The following is a 24,593-nucleotide window of genomic DNA, read 5'->3' as shown; positions in this document are numbered from 1 at the left end:
TTAAAAGGTAGATTGACATTTGGATCAGAAAGAACAGGACAAGAGAGCAATTATTTAAGATGTTCAAAAGCATGCCGACATTCGTCAAACCAAGTAAAAGGTTTAGAACAGGGGTGTCAAACTCAATTTCACCGAGGGCCACTTCAGCATATTGACCACCCTCAACGGGCCACATTGGCGGTACAAATCAGGAGTGCCCAGGTACAGTCCTCCAGACTGCAACTTTTAGATCACATGTGTCAAACACAAGGCCCGCGGGCCATATGTGGCCCGCCATGTCATTTTATGTGGCCCCCCCAGCGTTTTATAGGCCCATGATTGACTTAAAATAGGCTTTGAGCATGAATTGACTACAAACTACATCTCCCATAATGCATTCCGATTGTTACCAGCCAACATTACGGCTTCTCGCCACTAGAGAGCAGCAGAGTCACCTCAAGCTGCTGATTGATTTTCCCAGCGAATAAAACTGAGACGTCGACAAGCTAACTTCAAAATGTCCAAGAAAAGAAACATCGATTTACAAGTAAGACTGTGAATGAAGATGTGTGTGTTGGTGTCAGGGCGGCAGGTCGCGCTAGACTTTTTTTGTTATCCTTCATCTTGACCGACAATATAAAAAAAATCGGTCATGTACTATTTTTATCCGTGAAATTACAATCATATTAACATAATGAATCCAGATCCCATCACAAATTAAGCAGATAAATGCATCTACATTTTTCTCCGTAGTGACAAAAACCACTGACTGTGGCCCCAATAACTTATAATAAATTAAATTAAGCGACTTCACTTAAATTAGCATCACTTCACACACTGGGGTCTGAACGCACTTCCTTCTGGTCCCCATCTGCAGAAAAATCTGCGCTAATTCATCAGTCAGTTGGATCTGTCTGATTCAAACAGTTCAATTGAACTCTGTGAGTGTTTTACCCTGCGCGGTCGGGGTGTGCGCTTTTACCAGAATTTTTTGTTTGTTTTTTTGCGTGGTTTTGCTTCTCCGAAACGGACAGATGTTACGTCTGCAGCGCTCCTCCAGGACGCCGCTCTCCTGGGTAACGTGCACCAAGAAGCTCCATTTGTTCAATCCGCTGAATGAGTTACTTCCAGCGGTTTTTAATTCTTCGCAGCGGCGGAGACGCGTCCACAGTGGTTGAGCAGCGGACTGCGCATGTTACAGTCTAATTAACTTCTGCTTCGTCATTTATTTCCTCAAGATAAACTCCCGGCTCCTCAAATGGATGAACACAACGTTGCATTCTCTTTAGTTTTCTCTGGTCTGTAATGGAGACTTGAATTTAACGCACCATTTCAACCAAAGGTTTTGAATGCGCTTCCTAACCAGACGCTCCAAAGCGATATTTAACAATACGAGGTGTTGTTTAATTTATTCTTAACATTGTATTTTCATATATTTATGCTATGGCCGCCCAAGTCTAGTTTTCCAGAGCTACCATCTGCAACTTTAGACGCGTTCCTCATCTAACACACCTGGATCATTGACTCATTATAAGCCTCTATAGAACTGAGTTGCTGCTGATGAGGGAAGTCAACCTCTTGTCTGGGGTGTGTTTTAGCAGGGATGCATCTAAATAGAAGGACTGGTCAAAGCTGTTAAAGGTGCAGCTACTGTAGAAAAGTTATTGCAAAAGCAATGGTAGAATCCTGGCATCTGCAGGAATAGACAGAGCTCCCATCTCCAGGATTAGAGGATTTATGTCTCAGCGAGATCTAAAGAAACTCATCCTCTGCCTGGTTATCTTTAGTTGTATTGATTACTGCAACAAGGTCTTCACAGGTCTGTCCAACAAATCAATCAAACAGCTGCAGCTGATCCAGAACGCTACTGCTCGCGTTCTCACTAAAACCAGGAAGATAGAGACATAACACCAGTTTTAAAGTCCCTAACTGGCTCCCTGTAGCTCAAAGAATACTTTAAAATACTGTTTTTAGTTTATAAATCACTGAATGGTTTAGCACCACAATACATTAAAGATCTGATGTTGCTGTATTAACCTTCCAGATCCCTCAAGTCTTCTTGTTCTGGTCTGCTCTGCATCCCCAGAACCAAACGAGGAGAAGCAGCATTCAGCTTCTATGCACCACAAATTTGGAACAAATTTCCAGAAAACTGTAAAACAGCTAAATCACTGGGTTTTAAATCTCGACTTAAAATCCACCTGTTTAGAGTTGCTTATGAATCCCAACCCGGGTTCAAGCGCTAGCAAGAAAAGGGGTGCAGGTTTCAACCCCCCGCCCCCCGTTGAAAAGGGGTGCGGGTTGGAGTCCCCTCTGTTGTTGAAAAGGGGTAAGGGTTGTAGTAACCCCTCTTCCCCCGTTGTTTGAAAAGGGGTGCGGATTGGAGTCCCTCCCCCCCTTTGTCTTTTATGAGGTACCCATAAGGGCAGAACTTTGACTCAGCAGGAAATTTAATGTTTTTGATTGTTGACTTGATGTTACATGACTGTGTTTTTGTGTTTAATGATGTAAAGCACTTTGAAATACCTTGCTGCTGAAATATGCTGTACAAATAAAATTTGATTGATTGATTGATTGATTGATTGATTGATTGAAGGAACTGGAAAGTCAGAAATGACTTTGATTTTAGGACAGACCAACCTGTTGGCAAAAATAGAGAATGGTACCTGTACCAAACTCACACTTTGAAAGATTCAGTGTTAGTGAGGTAGCTGAGAGGCGTTGGAAAACCTCAAGCAAAGCAACGAGATAGTTAGACCAGTCATTTGAGTATACAACAATGTCATCTAGATCTACCTGGCAGTTTAGCACATCTCCCAGTACTTTATTTACTAGCCGGCTACTAACTAACTGGCTCCGGCTACATATAGTAGCCGGAGCATTACAGTCCAAAAGGTACTGGAGAAAACTGTCCGATGTAACAAAAGCTGAAATGTCAGAAGCCTGTTTTGTTAGAGGTACTTGCCAATACCCTTTTAGCATGTCGAGTTTAGTGACAAATTTGGCTGGTCCAATTTCATCAATATAGTCTTCAATAGAGAGAGAGCAGTAGAGAGTGTGCATCAAGGACTATTACAGCATTCACCTTATGAAAGTCTGTGCAGAACCTTGGACTTCCATCAGCCTTCATGTCTAATAAACATGGAGAACTCCATGGGGTACAACTTTGAATGGCAAGTCCAGTTTTAACAAGGTACTCAACATTCTTTTACATGACCTCCCTCTTTGTGGGATTGACACGATATGCTCTCTGTTTCATAGGTGCAGGATTGGCAAGAACAATGTCATGAGACACCACACCAGTTTGAATAGGAATATCCTCAAACAGACATTGGAAGTCTGATGTGAGTCTTTTAATGTTCTCTGCTTGGTTACTTGATAAATGTGACATATAGTTAGACAGGTTAGCCAGTATTTCGCTATTACTAAGCCTTGCAACTTGTGGCGGATCTTTGCGCATAACCACATCCTCCTCAGTAGAATTTGAAATGAAACACAGATTACACGGGAAACCTGACTTTTGGTTGAAGCTGTTTTTCTGTATCATTCAAGTCCCCCTTGAATGATACAGTTTCATCATATTAACATGGCAAAGTCTAGTCTTGCTGCGGCGATCAGGAGTTTGAATAATGTAGTTTGTTTCACCAAGTTTCTTTTCTACCTTGTATGGTCCAGAGAACTTTGTTTTCAAAGAGAGCCAGGGATGGGTAGCAAGATCAAAACCTTATCACCAGAGTGAAACTCTTTCAGGTCATAGTGTTTGTTCATCTTGACCTGTTTTGAAGCCAAGGCATTCTGAGCAAGGGAGCAAACTGCCCGATGGCGCTCTCTCGTCTTTACAGAGTGAGGGGGTGAGACTAGCTTGTCTTTAAGGACATTTAGAGGTCCCCTGACCTCATGTCAGTTGGTAGATGATTTTCAGTGCAAACTTTCAGATATCATTGATTACATTGCCCCCATTAAAGTGAAAGTTGTGACTGGTAGGAAGAAGTCTCCATGGAGAAATAGTTCAGTTCAATCTACAAGACAACTCTGCTGTAGGACTGAACGGAAATGGCGTAAAACTCAACTGCACGTTTATTACGACATCTACAAGGAAAGACTACGTAACTATCACACAACATTAAAACATGCAAGAGAGGCTTTCTTTGCAGATGTCATAAACAAAAATATTAACAATGCTCGAGCTTTATTTCCTACTGTTGACAGGCTCACAAATCCTCCGATGACATTTCCACCTGAATTTCAATCTAATGCCACCTGCAACAAATTCTCCAGTTTCTTTTCAGAGAAAATTGGTAAGAAAATGGTAAGAGCTCGAGGTGGCATGCTCTACACCCAACTGTTTCAGTGCTTGGGCAAAGGTCCTAGATTGAAAATTGGTGCCCTGGTCCATTTGAACAGCCTTATGACCAAATACTGATAAATCTTTACCAGAGCATTGGTGACCATGTGAACTGTAATCCTCCAAAGGGGCACGGCCTCAGGAAACCTGGTGGAAGCACACATTGTCATCAAGATGAACTGGTTTCCACTTCTTCACTTTGGCAAAGGTCCTACACAATCCACAATCACTCTTCCAAATGGTTCACCAAGTACTGGAATTGGGGACAAAGGAGCAGGGGGTATAATCTGGTTTGGCTTGCCAGCAACTTTGTAAACATGGCAGGTACAACGATAATGTGAAACATCAAACTTGAGACCTGGCCAAAAGTTATGCCCAAATGCCCTGACAGTGGATGATCATGTGCTAATGCTAGCATCTGCATGTGGTACATTGTCCACACAACCACCTTATAAATGGCACTCCAGTCTTCCGAGTTTTCACCAGCCCAGCGTTTCAATAGGAGATCATCATCAACCACATATGTCACCTTCTTCCCCTGGGCTTCCTCCTGGGTAAGAATAGAAGAATGACATTTCACCAGAGACATGTCCTGATTTTGTGCAGCAATGAATTCCTCTCTGGAAGCTGGTAAATTGGTCAAATCTGAACCTGGAAGAGGAAATACATTTTCAGATCTGTGGAGTTCTGTCTCTGATCTGATAGTTTCATAAGATGGTTCTGTGGCAAGAAAAGAGTCAGACAAATCAAGACTGTATTTCTTTGACTGGGCCCAGGTGACCACACAAGGAGAGAAAATGTCAGGAGACACTGGTTCAGAGCAGAACCTGATTGAATCTGTTGACTTGTCTGCATTGACAGAAACTGAACTGCAAGTTCTGTTGCTTTTACAGAAGTACAGCTCTGTCTTTTCAGCCCATGCAGGTGACTTGGGGTGCACTAATCTGGTTTCTCATGACATTCCCCTGTTGGATTAGGTTCCGGTCCGGGAGAGGTACAGAGGCATACCTCCTTCAGAGAATGAGGCTGTCAAGTTGCACATCAACCAGCTCCTACAGAATCAGGTAAAAAGGGAAAGCAGTAGCCCTCATGCCTCTCTCATCGTTCTTGTTAGGAAGAAAGATGGCAGCCTGCGTATGCGTGTGGATTACCATCAGCTTAACAGCAAGATGAGAAAAGATGCTTTCCCATTGCCTCTCATTAAGGAAAGCCTGGACCATCTTTCTGGGGCCCAATGGTTTTCCACTCTAGATTTAACCAGTGGGTACAATCAGGCTCTTGTATCAGAATAGGATGAGTTAAAAACTTATTTTTGTACGCCATTTGAGTGGAACTGTATGCCCTTTGGGCTTTGTGAATCGCCAAGTACCTTCCAATGGCTTGTGCAGAGGATGTTTGGGGACCAACAGTGTCAGTCCCTTCTTTTGTATTTTGATGATATTGTGTTTCCAGGTTCAGTGCAGCACCTTGAGCATATGGAAGCTGTCCTTGCATGGCTTCAGAGGGAAGGTCTGAAGGTAAAACTTGAAAAATGTTATTTTTTCAAGTGACAGGTTAAATACTTGGGGCACCTTATCTCAGATAAAGGTGTAGCCACAGACCCTGCCAAGACTGAAGCAGTGGCTAAATTGCCACATCCCACACATGTTTCAGAGCTTCACTCATTCTTGGGTTTTGCAAGCTAATACAGGTGCTTTGTGGAGGGTTTTGCTAGGCTAGCGGGTCCTCTCCATAGGCTGGTGGCACAACAAGTGGGCACAAAGTCCAGGAAGGGGTCTGGACAGGCTTTTCAATCGGCCTTTACATCAGAGTGTGATGTCCAGGTCGTCTGCACCAATGTTGGCATATGCTGCCTTTTCAAGTCCTTTCATTCTAGAGACGGATGCCAATCACAGTGGACTTGGGGCAATATTGTCACAGGAAACAGAGGATGGAGTGAGGCCCATTGCATATGCCAGTCGAGGCCTTAAACCTTCAGAGCACAACATGACTAATTATAGCTCTATGAAGCTGGAGTTCCTAGCATTAATTTTAATGCCCATTTGGGCTATGGCCGAGAAGTTTATATCTCTTGGGCCACCGGTGCATGGTCTATACGAATAACAACCCTTTGAGTTACCTTCATTCAGCCAAGCTTGGTGCTTGGTGCCATGGAGCACTGTTAAGCTGCTCAACTTGCTGCTTTTGATTTTGATATAAATTATCGTTCTGGATGCAGCAATAACAATGCTGATGCACTCTCCCGCCAGCCTACATCAAGTACCAGCCTGGCAGAACTGTTGTCATGCACCTCTGTCCCAGAGGCTCTTCAGTGTGCCCCATGTCCTATTCCAGTGTTGGCAACTCAATCTGTGGTGACTGTTCTGCCATCTCATTCTGTATCTGACCTTTGTGCTTTGCAGGAAGCTGACCCCCTCCTCAAGGACATGTTGGGTTTTTGGAAGAGACAGGTTTATCCTACTCCTAGGAAAAACAGCAATTTCCCAAACTGTCCTTGGTTTTCTTAAAAGAGTGGGGTCATCTTGTGGAGAGAGATGGTGTGGTGTACAGTCAAGTCCATTGGTCAGATGGTGGTGAGGAGATTTTACAACTTGTTTTGCCATCAGTTCTTAAGCAGGATGTTTTGACTTAATTACATCAGGGACATGGACACCAGGGTGTGGAGCACACCACTGAGTTGGTGAGGGAGCGCTGTTACTAGCCCAGGATGTCTAATGATATTAAACAGTGGGTACAAGAGTGTCAATGGTGCCATGTAACATCTAGCTCTGGCACTTTCATGAGCCATCTGTTAGCTTCTTGGCCAAACGAGATCATTGCCACGTTTTACCATGGTAGAGCCTTCACAGAATGGTTTGGAAAATGACCTTGTAGTTACTGATGTATTTAGTAAATATAACATTGCTGTTCCTACTCGGGACCAGAAATCAGCTACTGTCACCTAGGTTTTGCTGACTGAATGGTTTTTTCAAATTTGGGGTTCCAAGCCGCATTCATTCCGACCGGGGTCAGACTTTTGAGAGTGCATTAATTCAGCAGCTCTGTAACCTGAATGGGGTTAAAAAGTCACACACTACCCCTTACTACCCTGCTGGAAACGGGCAGTGTGAGCGCTTTAATTGAACACTTCATAACCTTCTGCGCACTTTACCAATGTCTAGGAAGCGGGATTGGGCTTTCTGTCTTCCATAAGTACTTTTATGTTACGACACTAGCCCTCATCAGAGTACTAGTGAGTCTCCATTTTTTCTTATGTTTGGCCATGAACCTCAGCTGCCTGTGGATTTCTTGTTGGTTTGTGTTCGGGACCCTGTACCAGGTAAGGTGGAGGATTGGGTGGCTGAGCATAAGACCAGGATAATTATGGCTTTTTATCATGCTCAGGATCACTTGCTGGCTGCTGCAGGATCAGGGCATACGGGAGGTTCCACTGCAGGAGGGACAGTTGGTTTATCTGCGTGATCACAGTACTAGAGGTCGTCATAAAACCCACATAACCCAGTTATCCATCAGGTCGTGAGAGCTCCAACAGCTAGAGGGCCAGTTTATACTGTGACTCCAGTGGGTGATTTGCAGAGAACCCAAAATGTGCATTGTGACATGCTGAAGGCTCGGATTGGGCCAGAGTCCACACCTGTACCCCTGCAGTTAAAACCTACAAGGGCGTTAGATGACTTTCTGGAGGATGATTTGTGCTTGTTGGTCCCTGATACTTCAGTACCATCCACCTTTGCAGTTCCTTAGGTTGCCTCCACAGGTGGCTTCAGGAAATGGTCACTTTGTTCAAACTTCTGACGCAGTTCATCCACCCTTGCGTCGCACTGTCTGCTCCAGGGCTGGACAGCATTCAAATGTCCATCACCTCCCTCAACCTGTGGGTCATGCCGGAGGATCTAGTCTGCCAGTCTCCAATGCACAGTTTGCCATTTTTCGTCCTTGGTGCTGAAGTGTGCAGGTCCATTGTCGGGGCAACGATGCAACACTGGGGGGTAGAATGTGGTGGGATGGTGTTCCACCCTCCCCCACTCTGCGGACCAGGTGCAGCCAGAAGCACACCGATGATTGGTGGGTGGGGCAGATGGCTTTATAGACACATGCACCGCTGCAAGGTGCATGTGTCTTTGCTTCTCCCACTACATGTCGGCTGCTACATGTTGGCTTGTGTTCTTGATCGGCTCATCTGAGATTGTAAGTGCCAGTTTTGCAATCAGTGGCTGGGATTGTGGTTGGTTTTTGGGTGCTAACAACTGTCATGAAACCTGGTATAAGCATGTGAGATCTGTCCAGATACACGCAGAAAATGGAATAAAGGCTTGAGAAATAACAGTAAACCTTGTATAATGATTTAATGATGATTATGGTTTGTAACAGGTTTAAAATAATAATACACATGCCAATGAAGGAATGTCTGTACGGTATAATCAAAAATATATGTTCTGTACTTTTAATCAGCTGAATGTTATAATACATTATGGAAATTGAGGTTTGAACAACTTGATTGTTGTATAATAATCATTGATTATTAAAGATTAAAGATAATGAGTGAGGAAGAAACATACTGAAGTAATATGTCGACAAAGTAAAACATTGATTATGTTTTGTAAGACAAGAAAGACTTAGAAGGAGAAACTGTGTGGACTGAGCGGGGGCGAGGGCGCGGCAGAATCAGAAACAGATGGTCAACGGAAAACAAGGAAAGTACCGTAGATGTGGTAATGAGGTATGAATGAGTCATAAGAGAGTTGGGGAAGGTTGGGACTTTCCACAGACAGTGAGACGCAGTGGGAAGGTTCTAAAGTAACGCAGCCCTGCCCCGTAGACCGCCCTGAGTTGAGAGGGCTTAAAAACTGGAGCACAGGGGAGGAAAGGGGTTCTTCGTCCGCGGCGCAGAAGAGGAGTCAACAAGAGGAAGCAGGCTGAAGACCAGCAGAGGACTACACCCCGGGACCAAGGGAAGCTCAAAGACTTCACGCCGCCAAGAAGGGACGAGTTCCACCAGCCACCGACCCTGGTTCCAGATCCGACCAACTCCTCTGCCTCTACCCAACGCTCTCAACCCTGTCGCAGCCGACTTGGAGAAGAGACGGAGGTCATTAAATGACAAAAACTCTGCACGTTAGAAGGACAATGCACAGTTTTGCTCCACTTCTCTTCAGAAAGAGGACTTTGCTCCGGCTGAACAAAGACTCTGACCAAGGACATCTAAAGATTACAGCTGCCGAGACCAAGAACCATCGGGTATGAGTTGACCTGCCTCCCCCAAAGCCTCGCTCAGTGAACTTAGTGACACAGGTTAGGGATAAGAATAAGGATAGAATGTGATTGATTTTAATTTAATTTTATTATATTTTTACCTATTTCATAACCTTTGGGAAATTAACCTGCTTGTCACATGCCCCTGCTAAAGCTTGCTTAATAAAATTATATTCTAAACTTCCAATGAGAATTGTGAACAGTGAGTTTAATTGTGTCAGTCTTAATTATTGTTGGTTCTCCTAAATATGGTAAAGTTAACATACATGATTCTAGAGACAGAGTGGCTTTGTGTTTTCCTCTGGTGAGTGTTAAAATAATGACCCTGGGACTTAAATCTAAGTCACTGAACTTAATCTAGCCGTTAGCAAGTGCCGTTATTTTAGGAGAGGAGCTACCGTTAACAGGAGTGGTTGTAGGGGTTATGCAGCTGTGAGGGCTACTCAGCTGATTGTTCCTCAACTGTAAAGGGTCATAACTTCTGGATTGAAGGTAGTCAGAGCTAGACGAGTCCTTTCCGACCCCAGTTTAAACAGATAATTCTCCACAAACTATCTCTAGGGTAAAACCCGAGTTTTGGGGATTTTCTGGACCTGTTAGACAGAGAACTGGGCAGTAGTGAGTCCGAAGAGTTGTGAGGCGTAGGCGGGACTTACTATTGGGTAGTAACAAACACACCTGTCGTGCGTTTCTGCAGCGTTGCTTTGCTGGTGTTACCGGCTGCGGCAGGAGGTTGTTGTGGCATGTGGCTTCCATCTAGTCCTCACCTGCTGACCTGCTTCCTCCCAGTGTGCTTGTGTTCATGGGTAAGCTACCTATTTAGATTTTGATTTATTTTACCTGAATCCACAGTAATGGGTTTTCTGTTTCAGGCACCTGATTGTATTGTTTGGAGCTGCAGCGCTTTGGACGCTCTACTGTCTTGTCTTGCCGGTATTTGTTTGGGCTGCTCTCGACAAAACCTGTTGCCGCTTGGGCAGGCTGTGTGGTGAGGCATGACTCTTCTGGCCCCATTGAAAGGACTCTGAAACCAGACAACAACAATTTGTTCCATTGCTTGGAGCGTTTTTTCTTTTACATTTTGTCTTTGTTGTGCATTATTGAAATTACTCATTTGTTTGCTTTTTTTGGTTTGATTTACTAATTTGTTTTCTTTTGCATTGCATGTTTTTTTTAATAATTGAAATTGTCCTTATGGCACATGTCCCCCTTTCTTTTCAGGGACCGAGTAGTAGGCCTGAAGCCATGTTTTTAAAATAAGAAATGTTTTAAGAAAATTGTTAATAAAATACTGTGTGCTGTTCAATCTGGGTTCCTGTGCATCTTGTTCATAACTTTTAAAAAAATCTCTCCCTGCTGGTCACACATGCAATAAAGCTACATGGATTATAACGAAATTGGATGATAAATAGTACTAGAAGGTATTTAATGCCCTTATGGCTACCGGGTGTAAACTGTTCTTTAGTCTGTTTGTTCTTGCTTTAATGCAGAGGTTCCCAAACTGTGGGGTGCGCCCCCTAGGGGGGGGCGCCATGCCATTGCAGGGGGACACGGGAAGCCGTCTGGATGGACCTGTGTTTAGACCTAGCATTTTAGTCACAGCTCACACAGCTTGATTTGCCTTTGGTAGTATCAGAAGCACATCTCTGCAGGTCTGACATGCTTAACCACCAGAGAGCAATAACGGAAACGCTTTCCAGGTCCATCACCAATAGTGCTATGGCTGACCTGGTTCACCCTGACAGTACAATGGCTGAACCCCATGAATAGTGAAATACAGTCCGAGACTGACGACTACAAGCTCCGCACATGTGGTTCTCACTCACGGTCCAAAATAAAAGACATAGACAGTGGGTAATTGTTTATTTCTAAACATTTTCACCTTCATACTAAGGATTTTAATTCCATCCGTCCATCCATTTTCTTTTCACCCTTGTCCCTTAGTGGGGTCGGGAGGGTTGCTGGTGCCTATCTCCAGCTAACATTCCGGGCGAGAGGCGGGGTCACCTTAGACAGGTTGCCAGTCTGTCGCAGGGCAGGATTTTAATTCACACTCAAAAATTCAGAGAAAAATTAATTTTATGTAAGCAAAATATGAACAGTCACAGAAGATATTTATTCTTCCCACAATGCATTGTGAGCCCTGTCTGTGCTTGTTTGTGAGACTACTCACTGCCTCTGTCTGGGACCCGTTGCTATGGCAATTAAGAGAGAGCACCTGGGCTGGCTCTCTCTGTCAGACAGGATGCTGGAGACAGAGTTTCTATACTTGTGAGACACCCAGCGTTGGTCTCAAGGACCCTGGTAAAAAAGCATAAGCTCTAGCAACATTTTGAAAACATTTTAATATTATATTTTCTATTATCTTCTAATCTAATATTATAACTAACTCGAGGGAAAAAGATAATACAAGCTAATATCACTTACCTGAGAGGATTATTGAGACTTTTATTTTGAAATTTTCATTAAGCTTCAATTGAAATTGCAACACTAATCCTGGATGTAACAGTGGTTTTGTTAAACCAGTTCTCTAATGGCCAAAAGAGCAATTATATTATGTAAAAATGTTCAAGGCTTTTATTTTGAAATTTTCAGTAAGCTTCATTTGAAATGGCCACACTAATCCCATGTGTAGTAGTGGTTGGGTTAAATCAGTTATATAATGCTCAAAACACAAGTAGTTCTGAATACCAGCTAAGTCCTCTGTTTGTTACATAAAATGTATTTAAAAATGTATTTATTTAAAAATATAATCTTTCATTACGTGTATGTTTATTAACTGAAATATTTTAAATATCAAATTTTTACTTAAAATGTGATTCATTTCTTCACTTGTTTAAGTGAAGTGCTTGAATCAAACATTTCATTAATGTTTACCACATTAAATTATTAAATGTGAGAAAACAGCCACTTCCAACTGTACACATAATGGTTTATGTTCCTCTTCAGGAACATAAAGTGTCTAGGTGCTGAGCTTTTCTCCTGGCGTTTCCTTCTCAGCCTCTCCAACTTGTTCCTCTTCTGTTGCCTCCGCTACTGTGTTTTAATTTTGTACCTTTCTGGGGTAAATAATGAAAACAGTCTCAGTAACTTGTCGATCCACCACGGTCTTGCTGTATTGCCTCTTTGACACCCATGTCGGTCTGATGTTGTGGCGTTTACCTTGCAGTGACCCATATTCAGCGCTGGAACCCAGTCTGGATTGAGCTCATCCATTTCATACATCGGTTTACCTTGAAGAGGACATATCAGAACACAAATCAGTATTAATGCTGTAAATTTGATAACACTAGAAAACTTAAATAGTTTACTTCACAATAATGGAATAACCTCAATGTCCACTGACAAAACTCAGACTACGCTACATAATATTAGCCCCACCTAAACAAGGTTGACCCACTAAAATTAATTCAACAGAAACTGAACATGAGTACACCCAGACAAAATCATAGCAAAAACTTATGATACAACTGGTGTTGTATCATAAGATTATGATACAACATCAGATGAAACAAAGCGAATTTACACACTCACCAGAATGGAAATGTCTGGAGGAAACTTGTAGGTATCTGGGGATGTTGGAGAAGGTGATATCAGGACGTCTCAACTGCTGATACAAGGACATTCGCTTTTTTTTCGCTAGCTCTGATAGCTTAGCCTCCTCGCATTGTTTCCAGGAAAATAGTGAAACAAAATTCCGTTTTCCATCTTTTTACCTTTTCGGTCATGTGATCGGACATTACATCCAATAACGCATCAAGTTCGTACCATAGCTATATTATTTTAAGTAACTTGGATTAAAAAAATTTTCTTTTTGTCGGCTATGTTTATGGACACCAAAGATGGTGCTGATATCCCTCCGTCTACAGCAGTGACATCACGTTCCAAACCTCTATAAAGAGACATTCTACAATAGGTGCCTGCCATGCCATGGAAGGCAGTGATTTCCATGTAATGAAAGTCACTGCCTTCCATGTGAAATGTCCTCTTCCCTATGTAATGCTAATGGCATGCCCCAACTAGAAAATTCCTGAAGAAATTTAACCGGGGCATGCCAAAGTGTGCCCGTCAATTTGGACCCGAAATTAGAATCAATGCTAAAGAAAGCTGCAATGTACTCAACAGCATGTGGAGAGTCTCAATCATGTTGAGTAGCATGGACTTAATAAGCAATTCACTATGTTGAAATTTGTGTATGAGTTAAAGTTAGCCAAAATGCTAATGTTAGCCTAAATGCTGGCAGTAGCATGTGAAGCATCAGTAGCATGTTGTTTTAATTTGTAATGCTCCTTTCAATAAACTAAACATGTCTAATTAATAAGCAAACTAGCTCATAGCTAAGTTTAGGAAAAAGGCTAATGTGCAGGGCAAATTGGGGGGCAGTGAAATGCTAATGTTTGCACTAATGTTAATGAACTGCCTTGCTGTGCAAGGCGGTTCACTATCCTGAGAATTAAAGATAATAGAGTAATATTATTGCACCGCCGTAGGTGGTGCACTAACCTGAGAGAATCATTGAGGCTTTTATTTTGAAATTTTCAGTAAGCTTCATTTGAAATGGCAACACTAATCCCATGTGTAACAGTGGTTTGTTTAAACCAGTTATCTAATGCCCAAAAGAGCAATTACATTATGTAAAAATTGTCAAGGCTTTTATTTTGAAATTTTCAGTAAGTTTCATTTGAAATGGCCACACTAATTCCATGTGTAATAGTGATTGGGTTAAATCAGTTATATAATGCTCAAAGCACAAGTAATTCTGAATACCAGCCAAGTCCTCCTCTAAAGTAACTGACAGTTCCACCATGTTGTAGTTCTGACATGCTGCTCAGGCCTCTCTTTTAACTGAGTCTTGGCCATAGATAGAACCACAATTATGGTGTGTTTGTAGTCCTAAGCAGCTCCTCTGCTCTGTGTTCTGTTTCTATAGTCATTAATCCTCTGCTAACTGCCATGTGTGTGACACATAGATGGAGAAAGACAGTTACTAACCTGAGGAAAAAAAAACATAAAAAAAGCTTAATATTATTGCACTGCCTATGGCGGTGCACTGACGTGAGAGGAATATGCAGGCTTTTACTTTGAAAGTTTCAGTAAGCTTCATTTTAATGGCCACACTAATCCAATGTGTAACAGTGGTTTGGTTAATCCAGCTATATAATGCCCAAAACAGCAAGTAGTTCTAAATGCCATCTCAGTCCTCCTCTGTAAGAATTGAGTGTTCCACCAGGTTTGTAGTTCTGACATTCTGCTTTGCTCTCTTTATTATTGTGTTCCGCCATTGTTAGAACTAGAGTCTTTGTAGTCCAAACCAGCAGCTCTGCCTTTCTCTGTATTATGTTGCTATAGTGATTAATCCTCAGTCAACTGCTGTGTGTGTGAGACAGAAAGGTGGAGAAAGATTTCTATCTTTATGAGACACCCAGTCAGTTTTAATGAAAAAAGTAGTCCGAACAACTGCTTCCCGTTCAGGATCCGTAAGGCCGATCCAAAAACCGTTTGAAGCGTATGTGAGGGCTATTTGTCCTCTCCAATAGTCCCGCAATTCATATCTGCAGCTCACTCACAGAAATAGCAGCGATGAGAGAAAAATGGTGTGCACTAAGCTGTGAAATTTTCAGAAAAGTCGGAAATTGAATGGATCAGAGCCTGGCACATGATTTCACTCTGAAGCACCTTGACAGAAAACCGTCTGCCATAGAGAAATTTTGAAAACATTTTACCGGAGCAGGCATGTGTATTAATGTCATGACCAACTTTTATATCAATTTAGCAATTTTTGCAGCCATGAGAGCAATTCCAAAATTATTTTCGGGTCAAAAATCCACTCCGTTTCTCACTCTAAAAAAGCGGCAGTTGGTGTCAGTTGCACTCTGCATTTCAGCAGTTGGAAATTTTGCTCGTTTTTCGCTTTTTACATCGCCGTCGTTACTCCAAATCCCAATAAAAATAATAGCTCCCTTCTCTGCATCGAGCCGCACGTTTTGATACCACTTGTGTGTGTGGGTGGGCACGCAACGGTACGAGCCGCACTAACGATGACGGAAGAAAAATCTACTAGAAAATTCCTGAAGAAATTTAATAGGGGCATGCCAAAGTGTGCCCGTCGGTTTTTAATCAACCGTTCTGATACTAAAAATTAGCATTAATGCTAAAGAAAGCTGCAATGTAGTCAAAATCCTGTGGAGAGTCAGAATCATGTTGAATAAGCTGTACTTGCACCATTCATTTGTGAAAATTAATTCATAAAGAGAAATTAGCCAAAATGCTAATGTTAGCATGATTGCTGTCAGTAGAATGTGGGGCATCATTAGCTTGTTGTCTGTCATTGATTCAGTCCCTTCAGTATACTAAACATGGCTAATAAGTAAGAAAATTGGCTAAAAGCTAATTTTAGGTGAAATGCTAAAGCTAATGCACTGGTTTGTGCAAGCCAGTGCCATAACTTGAGAGAAAATGCTAATAAAGGCTAATATTATTGCACTGCCTATGGCGGTGCACTAACTTGAGGAAACAAGATAATAAAAGCTCATATAATTGTACCGCACTTTCATTGACTTACTCCATTCAGTATGAAAATTAACTAATAGGTTATTTTATGTAAAAGGCTAATGCTAGTGCACTGCCTTGTGCAGTGCACTAGTCAAGGGCAGTGACTGACTTGCTTTGCAAGTCAGCAACTGTTCTCCCTATGCATTGCTATGGCATGCCCCAACTAGAAAATTCCTGAAAAAATTTAACCAGGGCATGCCAAAGTGTCCCGTCAGTTTAGAACCAGCATTCTGATGCTAAAAATTAGCATCAGAACAGCACAACTATGTCAAGTAATGACAGCCTTGTGTATAGTTAGTATATTGCTGCAGTTGTATGCAGAACAAAATAAAGAAATTTTGCTGACAATATTTTGGAGTTTAGGAATATTGTTTACTGTGGAAAAGTCTTGACCAAATACATTATTCACATATAACTTTTAATATCAAGATATCTTTTCTTTTTAGTTTATGTACAACTAAATGCATTAAAAATACACATTTAAAAACTAAATTTATCAAGTTATTTTAGGGTTGCAATCACAGAATGTAACTTCACTGTCTTTTATATGTTGCACTAATTGAATCTTTTGAGAAAATTGGTTTGCACAAATACAATCTAATTTTCTGGTTAGCTAGCAACTTTCCAGTTAGTTCACCAGACTGAACTTTTGGACAATGTCTTGATTCAGTCCAATCTTTCATTCTGTATCTCCTGTACTCCATTATTCTACAGTCATGGCCAAAAGTTTTGAGAATGACACAAATATTATATTTTCACATGATCTGCTGCCCTCTTGTTTTCATGTCATATGTTTTCCTCACATACAGAAATACAATTGCAATCATATTATGAGTAACAAAAGCTTTTATTGACAGAATGAGTTAATGCACCAAGTCAATATTTGCAGTGTTGGCCCCTCTTCTTCGGGACCTCTGCAATTCTCCCTGGCATGCTCTCAATCAACTTCTGGACCAAATCCTGACTGATATCAGTCCATTCTTGCATAATCAGTGCTTGCATTTTGTCAGAATTCCTAGGTTTTTGTTTGTCCACCCGTCTCTTGATGATTGACCACAAGTTTTCAATGGGATTAAGATCTGGGGAGTTTACAGGCCATGGACCCAAAATCTCTATGTTTTGTTCCCGGAGCCAGTTAGTTATCACCTTTGCTTTATGGAAAAGTGCTCCATCTTGCTGGAAAATTATTGTTCATCACCAAACTGCTCTTGGACGGTTGGGAGAAGTTGCTCTCGGAGGACATTCTGGTACCATTCTCTATTCATGGCTGTGTTTTTAGGCCAGACTGTGAGAGAGCCGACTCCCTTGGCTGAGAAGCAACCCCACACATGAATGGTTTCAGGATGCTTTACAGTTGGCATGAGACAAGACTGGTGGTAGCGCTCACCTCGTCTTCTCCAAACAAGCTGTTTTCCAGATATCCCAAACAATCGGAAAGGGGATTCATCAGAGAAAATGACTTTACCCCAGTCCTCAGCTGTCCACTCCCTGTACCTTTTGCAGAATATCAGTCTGTCCCTGATGTTTTTCCTGGAGAGAAGTAGCTTCTTTGCTGCCCTCCTTGAGACCAGGCCTTGCTCCAAGAGTCTCCGCCTCACAGTGCGTGCAAATGCACTCACACCTGCCTGCTGCCATTCCTGAGCAAGCTCTGCACTGCTGGTAGCCCGATCCATCCCGCAGCTGACACACTTTTAAGAGACGGTCCTGGCGCTTGCAGGTCTTTCTTGGGCGCCCTGGAGCCTTTTTGGCAACAATGGAACCTCTCTCCTTGAAGTTCTTGATGATGCGATAGATTGTTGACTGAGGTGCAATCTTTCTAGCTCCAATACTCTTCTCTGTTGGGCCATTTTTGTGCAGTGCAATGATGACTGCTTGTGTTTGTTTAGAGATAACCATGGTTCACAGAAGAGAAACAATGATGCCAAGCACCAGCCTCTTTTTAAAGTGTCCAGTGGTGTCATTCTTACTTAATCATGACAGATTGATCTCCAGCCCTGTCCTCATCAACACCCACACCTGTGTTAATGGAGCAATCACTGAAACGATGTTAGCTGGTCCTTTTAAGGCAGGGCTGCAATGAAGTTGAAATGTGTTTTGGGGGATAAAGTTCATTTTCTAGGCAAATATTGACTTTGCAATTAATTGCTGTTAAGCAATTAATAATTGCAACTCTTTATAACATTCTGGAGAATATGAAAATTGCCATTATAAAAACTGAAGCAGTAGACCTTGTAAATATTAACATTTGAATCATTCTCAAAACTTTTGGCCATGACTACTACATTCACTCTGTGAATGCTTTGCTTGCTGGTCTTCTTCATGCTTTGAATGCAGTATCTGGTTTCCCTTACTTTAATCCGCCCAACTTGCACCTGATTGATATGTTAGCTTTTTAATGCCCGCCTTGTGAGGCGGTGCTGCACGATCTCCTTCATGGTTGTTTTAGACACCAGTAGCCAGCTCATGCAGATTCTACTAGATGACCGTCCTAAAAGTCCATACCTTGAAAATATAAATACATGCAATTCCATAATTCTTTGATCCAGCAGTGATAGAAGTTTGGTAATAATGCAAATCTTTCATCACATTTGCCCCACATTCCCTCCTATTTCAGAAATTGTGGTTTCTTAATTTCAGTGTTTATGTTACTGGGCAAGAAATAGAGTTCAAAAGGATTTAGAAGGAAAATAGCTGATAGTTGTATTTACTGAGAGAAAGGCTATGACTAGTTATCAGGACAGAATGAGATCTGTAAAACTGATGGGTCCATATGATCCAAGGAGAGAACCGGTCAGCTACTCCAACAATTTATCACTCTGTAGCAGAGGAGCATCACAACATAAGATGTATTTTTCATCCTTATATCAGTGATTTGAAACTATTTTAAATGTTTGATTCCATGTGGTAGACCACAAAGTTGTGCTTGAATGTAAAAGTCAATTATTTTCTTCATTAATAGAAATGTGTAAAGTGTTTATGACTAGGATTAACCGAGCTGAGGGAAAACAAAGAAAGAGAAATAAATATTCATCGATACAGAACCAAATCAGCAATTATGAATTTTTGAAACCTTCAAGAATCTCGCGTTGTGGAAGATATTTAAGAAAATAATACTGAATTCGCACTCATGAATTTTTTATTAGGTGGTTATCTCTAAAATATGTTTACTTTTTATTTTGAACACCAGAGATCTCACCTCTTTCCCACAATTTTTCACTTAGTTCCACTACTGCAGTGGATTTTATAGTCAATGTTAAAAGCCAGCAAAGAGTCTGAATCGATGGGGGAAATTTACGTCAACATGGAACCTGTTGGACAAACTGCATCTAATCACACAGATAAGAATAAAGTTACAGATAAATCTAGTATGTATTGCATTACATTTTGCTAAGGTTCAGGTTTTTGTTAAGGTTTGAGCAGCTCCAAAGAGAAGCTCTGCCTTGGTGTGGCTTTGGGAATCCTGAATGTTTTACTTTTGGCTGAACTCATCGCCCTCAGTGTGCACAGGGAGTCTTGTTCTAGTCATCTTAAAGATGTAAAATGAGTACATTTTATGTTTCTGTTGTAAAAAAAAAATCATTGTCTGCTTCTGAAATCAAACTGATCAAATGGCAAGGGTTTTAAAAAGGATAAACTTGAGTACTCAAAGTGTTGCAGAGAGGTGAAATATTGCACTGTTAGATGAGCTTGATTCATTTTCAGCCATAGTTGCATTTGTAGCCATTTAGGGTAGCATGTTTTTAAATACCTCTTTTTCAAACTATTTACCCAACAATTTATTGTTTAGTGTTACCTCACTATAAATTCTACAAGTATAACCAAAATTATGAAACTATTTTATAAGTCTTAAGTAAAAACATGAAAAAAATGTTTTTTGTTGCAAACATGTTTGTTGATATATTTTTCTAACTCATGACATGACACCAGCTTCTTCTGACATCTGTAACATTCTGACTGAGCAAAATAATAATAAGTTTCCCTTCACGAATGCTAACTTCAAAGAAATGACTGCACGAGCTGAAGAGCCTTTAAGGTTGGCCAAAACTTTTAAAAAATGTGGATCTCATTAAAAGGACTTTTTCCCTTCTGAATTGTATAGTATAACTAATAACTTTTCTTTTGGGTCTAAACAAATATATTATAAATGAATAACTTTTAATTTATTAAGTAAGCTATCATTTTCATATGCTAAAAACAACAATGTAAAAGAAAACTTAGTTTTTCTTTTTTCTTACAGGGAAATTGTGTCCTACAGAACGAACAAACATCAGCTGTTCCTGTTTATTCAGGGGCTGCAGAAGAAGACAGGAGCAGATCCAGTAGTGATTGTTGATTAAGATTTGTTTACACTGTGATACTATTCACCAACAATAATGTAGCTTATTAGCATGGTGTTACATAAAACCCTAAAGATAAAATGTACACCTCCAACTGTTGTGACTTATAAAGCAACAATTTTACCGGTCGTGGTCCCTGTTGTTCTTTCTTCTTAAAACTTTAACATAATAAAAAGCTGGGGAATGATTTTGTGTGGAGCAGTGGTCCCCAAACTACGGCCTGCGGGCCGAATCCGGTCCGCCTCCACATTTGGTCCAGCCGCCTGAACAATACCAGAGAGCATTCAGATTGTTTGTCATACACCGTATTTTCCGGACTATAAGCCTCTTATATGTGGATTTTTCTTCAACCACCAGCGGGCTCTTTAGCAGGAAGTGAATCATTGGAAGTCAAAATTGGAAATAAAAGAAGAAAGTGCCCACTAAAACGGAATTAGGTTTTAATAGGGAATTGAAATTTGAGAATGTTGTTGATCAGTTAAATAGCATTGAGGGGAAAAATAAGATTTTTCTGGGGGTTTTTTTACATAATACTGGGATTATTATGAGAATTTGAGGTATATATATTAGGATACAGTAGATCGCAGTAGTGCAACAATAATGGACACAAGCCGCCGTTGAAATCTAAAGAAGAAGAAGAAATTTTTTTTTTAGATTTTTAACAAAACGTTTATTTACAATAATTTGACAATATACTTTTACATAATCAGGTCAATGAAAACTAAATAAAAACAATAAATATTTACATCAGCAGCTTGTTAAAATTTAGTTCTCTCTGATTTGAAACAGTGCACAATACATTATTAAAACCCCACAACTGTAAAAAACTATTTAAATCCCCGGTGACTCTGTGGAAGCAAAACTCTTGCACTTCCACAGAGCCACGGCATCAAGTTGAGGTCCAGCCTGCACTTTGTCCCGTCTAGTTAGATAAATTGCCATTTTGGCCTCTGCGATTAAATAGTTTAAAATGCGGGATTTAAAACTGGTGGCTTGATGCACACCGTAGATAAAAACAGAATTGGTAAAAACCATGCCAAAAAGGCTAAAAATTCTCATTAAAATTTTTTTAAAACTAATCAACCGTACACAATCTATAAAAATATGAAGAACACTCTCGCACAAACTGCAAAAACGACACTCATTTGAAACCCCAGGACTGATGACCGATAAAACCGAGTTTGTAGCGATGGCTCCATGAAGGATTCTCCACTGAAGGTCACCAGTCCTTTTCTTTATGGGAGGCTTGTACAAAGTCCTCCACTTTGGTTTTTGTCCTCCGAGTTTGTCGCTCCACACACTGATGGGCCTTTTTTGGAGAGCTCTCTTGTTTAATATCTTTACACAAGATTTGTACAGGACTTTCGGACTAGTTTTGCATAAGTCCATTTTTGACTCTGTAATGTCCAGCAGGGGGCCACTGTCTTCTTCAAAATCAGGCTTCAGGAACACGTCCGGGAACGGGTCAGTCTGGTCAGGCAGGCACTTTTCTTTTATGTATAGCTGTAGGAGCCGCCTCTCCCCAGCTGTCAGCCGCTCTTTCACCCATTCCAGGAAGCGTCGCACTAATCTGGCGGACCGGACCCCAAGCAGCAAGCCAACCTCCTGGACGTTAGAGAGGTCCGGTCCACCCACCCGCACCAGACGCTGCAGGGTCACCGTCCCGGACCTGGATAACGCTCCAGCAAGGCCCGGCATGCTGCTGTCCTGGACGTCCAGTCTCGCTCCACACACCAACGGTTCTTCTAAAAGCCAATGCAGAGAATTATGCGTTTCTGCCCTTTGCCATTTAAAAAGAGCACAGGATTTAAAAACACCCTGATAAAACTGAGGCAACCCTTTTAACTTTAAAAGACTAAAATCAGTTAATAACAGAGCAGCATCCAGCCCCAGAAAACTAACACATCTGAGGATACAGCTGGCCACATCCCTCAACACAGGAGATCCTGTCAAGTATTTCTGTAGAAACTGTAAACAAAAAGTTGCTGTTCTACTGGCCAGTTGGACAAGGCCCTGGCCCCCCTCCTCTCTTGGTAAAAACAACACAGACTGTGGCACCCAGTGCAGACCGTTCCATAAAAAATTGACCATCTCCGACTGTATTTTGACTAATAAACCAGATGGTGGCTCTAAAACAGTTTGTGCCACAGCTGCGATGCCACCAGGTTGTTTAAAACCAGCACTCTGCCCCGATAAGACATCTGGGAGTGAAACCACTTCCACTTTGACAGCTTATTTTTTATTTTTTGCTCGACGTTTTCCCAGTTTTTATTTACAATATCCTTACTGCCTAAAAACACACTAAGCTACTTAAAACCATCTCTTTTCCAAATAAGACCTTGAGGGAGAACCGGGAGCCCAGCAGACCACTCACCGACGGCCAGGGCTTCGCTCTTTCCCCAGTTCATCCTCGCAGCAGACAGTACAGAGAACCTTTCTGTAATCTTGGTTAAAACACTGACATCCTGCTGATCTTTTATAAAAACAACAACATCGTCAGCGTAGGCAGATAAGACCATATTGTTACTAAAACCAGGTAAAACCAGACCATAAACGCTCGAGCGTACTTTCTGGAGGAGGGGTTCCAGGGAGAGTGCGTAGAGCATCCCAGAGAGCGCGCAGCCCTGTCGAATGCCTCTACACACCCTAAAAGGAGCACACAGGCTACCGTTGATCTTCAGCACACTCTCAATGTCACTGTACAGAACCTGGATCTTGGCAATGAGACCCTCACAGAACCCAAACCCCCTCATGGTTTTCCAGAGGAAGCCGTGTTCAACGCGGTCAAATGCCTTTTCTTGATCTAATGAAATCAAGCCAGTTTTTAAACCCAATGAACCGGAGACCTCCAAAACGTCTCAAATCAGGTAGATGTTATACCATGGACCTGCTGGGGACGCAATAGGTCTGATCCCAGTGGATGACCTGCTACATAGCTTTAGTGGATTCACTAAGTTGTTCTAATTCCACAATATTCATCTCCAGATCTCTGATAGATCTGGTAATGTCACGGGTGACATTGAGAGTGTGCTGTTGACTCAGCAGTTTTATTTGTACTTTTCCATAGTCCCACCACTGGTAAAATCAGACATTCTCTGTCTAAAACCAGTCCAAAAATAACTTAAAACCTCCTTAAAACCCTGATCATAAGTTAAGGCCGAGTTAAAATGCCAGTAAGCGCTTCTAGGTAAAATGTTTCTGATAAAAACACTACCTAAAAGCAACGAGTGATCTGTAAAAGCTACTGGTAAAATCTGGCATGTTTTAAACACATTAAAATTGTGTTTAAAACAATAAAAACGATCAAAACAGGCTAAAGAGGTGCTATTTTCCTTAATGTGGGACCATGTATACTGCCTGGAGCCTGCATGCATCCTCCTCCTCCATCCATCCACCAGGCCATTAGATGAGACCAGCTGCCGCAGAGCATGTTGAGCTGCTGGATGCGGCTCTGCGTGATTACCGTCTAAAACCTCGTTTTCAGTGCAATTAAAATCCCCACCTATAAAAACAAAGTCCTCAGACCCACAATCACCCCACCGCTCCATAATTTTTTCATAAAAACGCTTTTTCTCTGCATTGGTGATAGGAGCATAAATATTAATAAAAACTATACTAAAATGATCAAACTTTGTCTTGACTAAAAGACACCTCCCCTGAATAACATGTTCAATTTATGTTGAGTTTGGGGTGAACGTTCTGGAAAAGAGGAAGCCCACCCCTGCACTCTGGGAGGTGCCGTGACTTAAAATGGCCTGCCCCCTCCACTCTCTGACCCAGTCTGTCTCTATTGCGTTTCTTGTAAATATATGACATCAATTTTCTTGTGGTTCAACATTTGATAAATTAAAGCTCGTTTTCCTGCCTCCCTTGCCCCATTAAGATTTAAAGATGCTATTTTAAAGGAATCCATATTGGCTAAGAAGCTAAAGAGAAAATACAAGAAGACTATAAAAGATGTTAAAAACTATTGTGCATCATTTAACTCAAAAGTTGTTTTCTAACTTGAGTCAATTTTTTCTTTAGTCTAAAAATTTCTGGATCTGTCAAACCTGAAAGTTCTTTGTTCCTAATGTAATATCATGCTGCAAAACATTTTTAAATTAAGAAAAATGCTTTCAAGTTTT

At 41.4% G+C, this 24,593-nt stretch overlaps 1 protein-coding gene and 1 long non-coding RNA gene across 10 annotated transcripts in view; one reads left to right on the top strand and one right to left on the bottom strand.

Moving 5' to 3' along the window:
- LOC103473513 (multiple epidermal growth factor-like domains protein 10) overlaps positions 1 to 24,593 on the bottom strand; it is a 232,232-nt gene that overhangs the window by 144,589 nt on the left and 63,050 nt on the right. The gene's annotated exons all lie outside the window — the stretch shown is intronic.
- Positions 8,980 to 10,952, top strand: LOC145554294 (uncharacterized). The gene is made up of 3 exons (XR_014090316.1): positions 8,980 to 9,562; positions 10,275 to 10,383; positions 10,450 to 10,952. It is a non-coding gene; the product is annotated as an uncharacterized LOC145554294 (long non-coding RNA).

This window comes from Poecilia reticulata, chromosome 12 (assembly GCF_904066995.2).
Source record: "Poecilia reticulata chromosome 12, P_reticulata-male-v2, whole genome shotgun sequence".
Taxonomy (NCBI): domain Eukaryota; kingdom Metazoa; phylum Chordata; class Actinopteri; order Cyprinodontiformes; family Poeciliidae; genus Poecilia; species Poecilia reticulata.
This window is presented reverse-complemented; position numbering and strand designations above follow the sequence as displayed.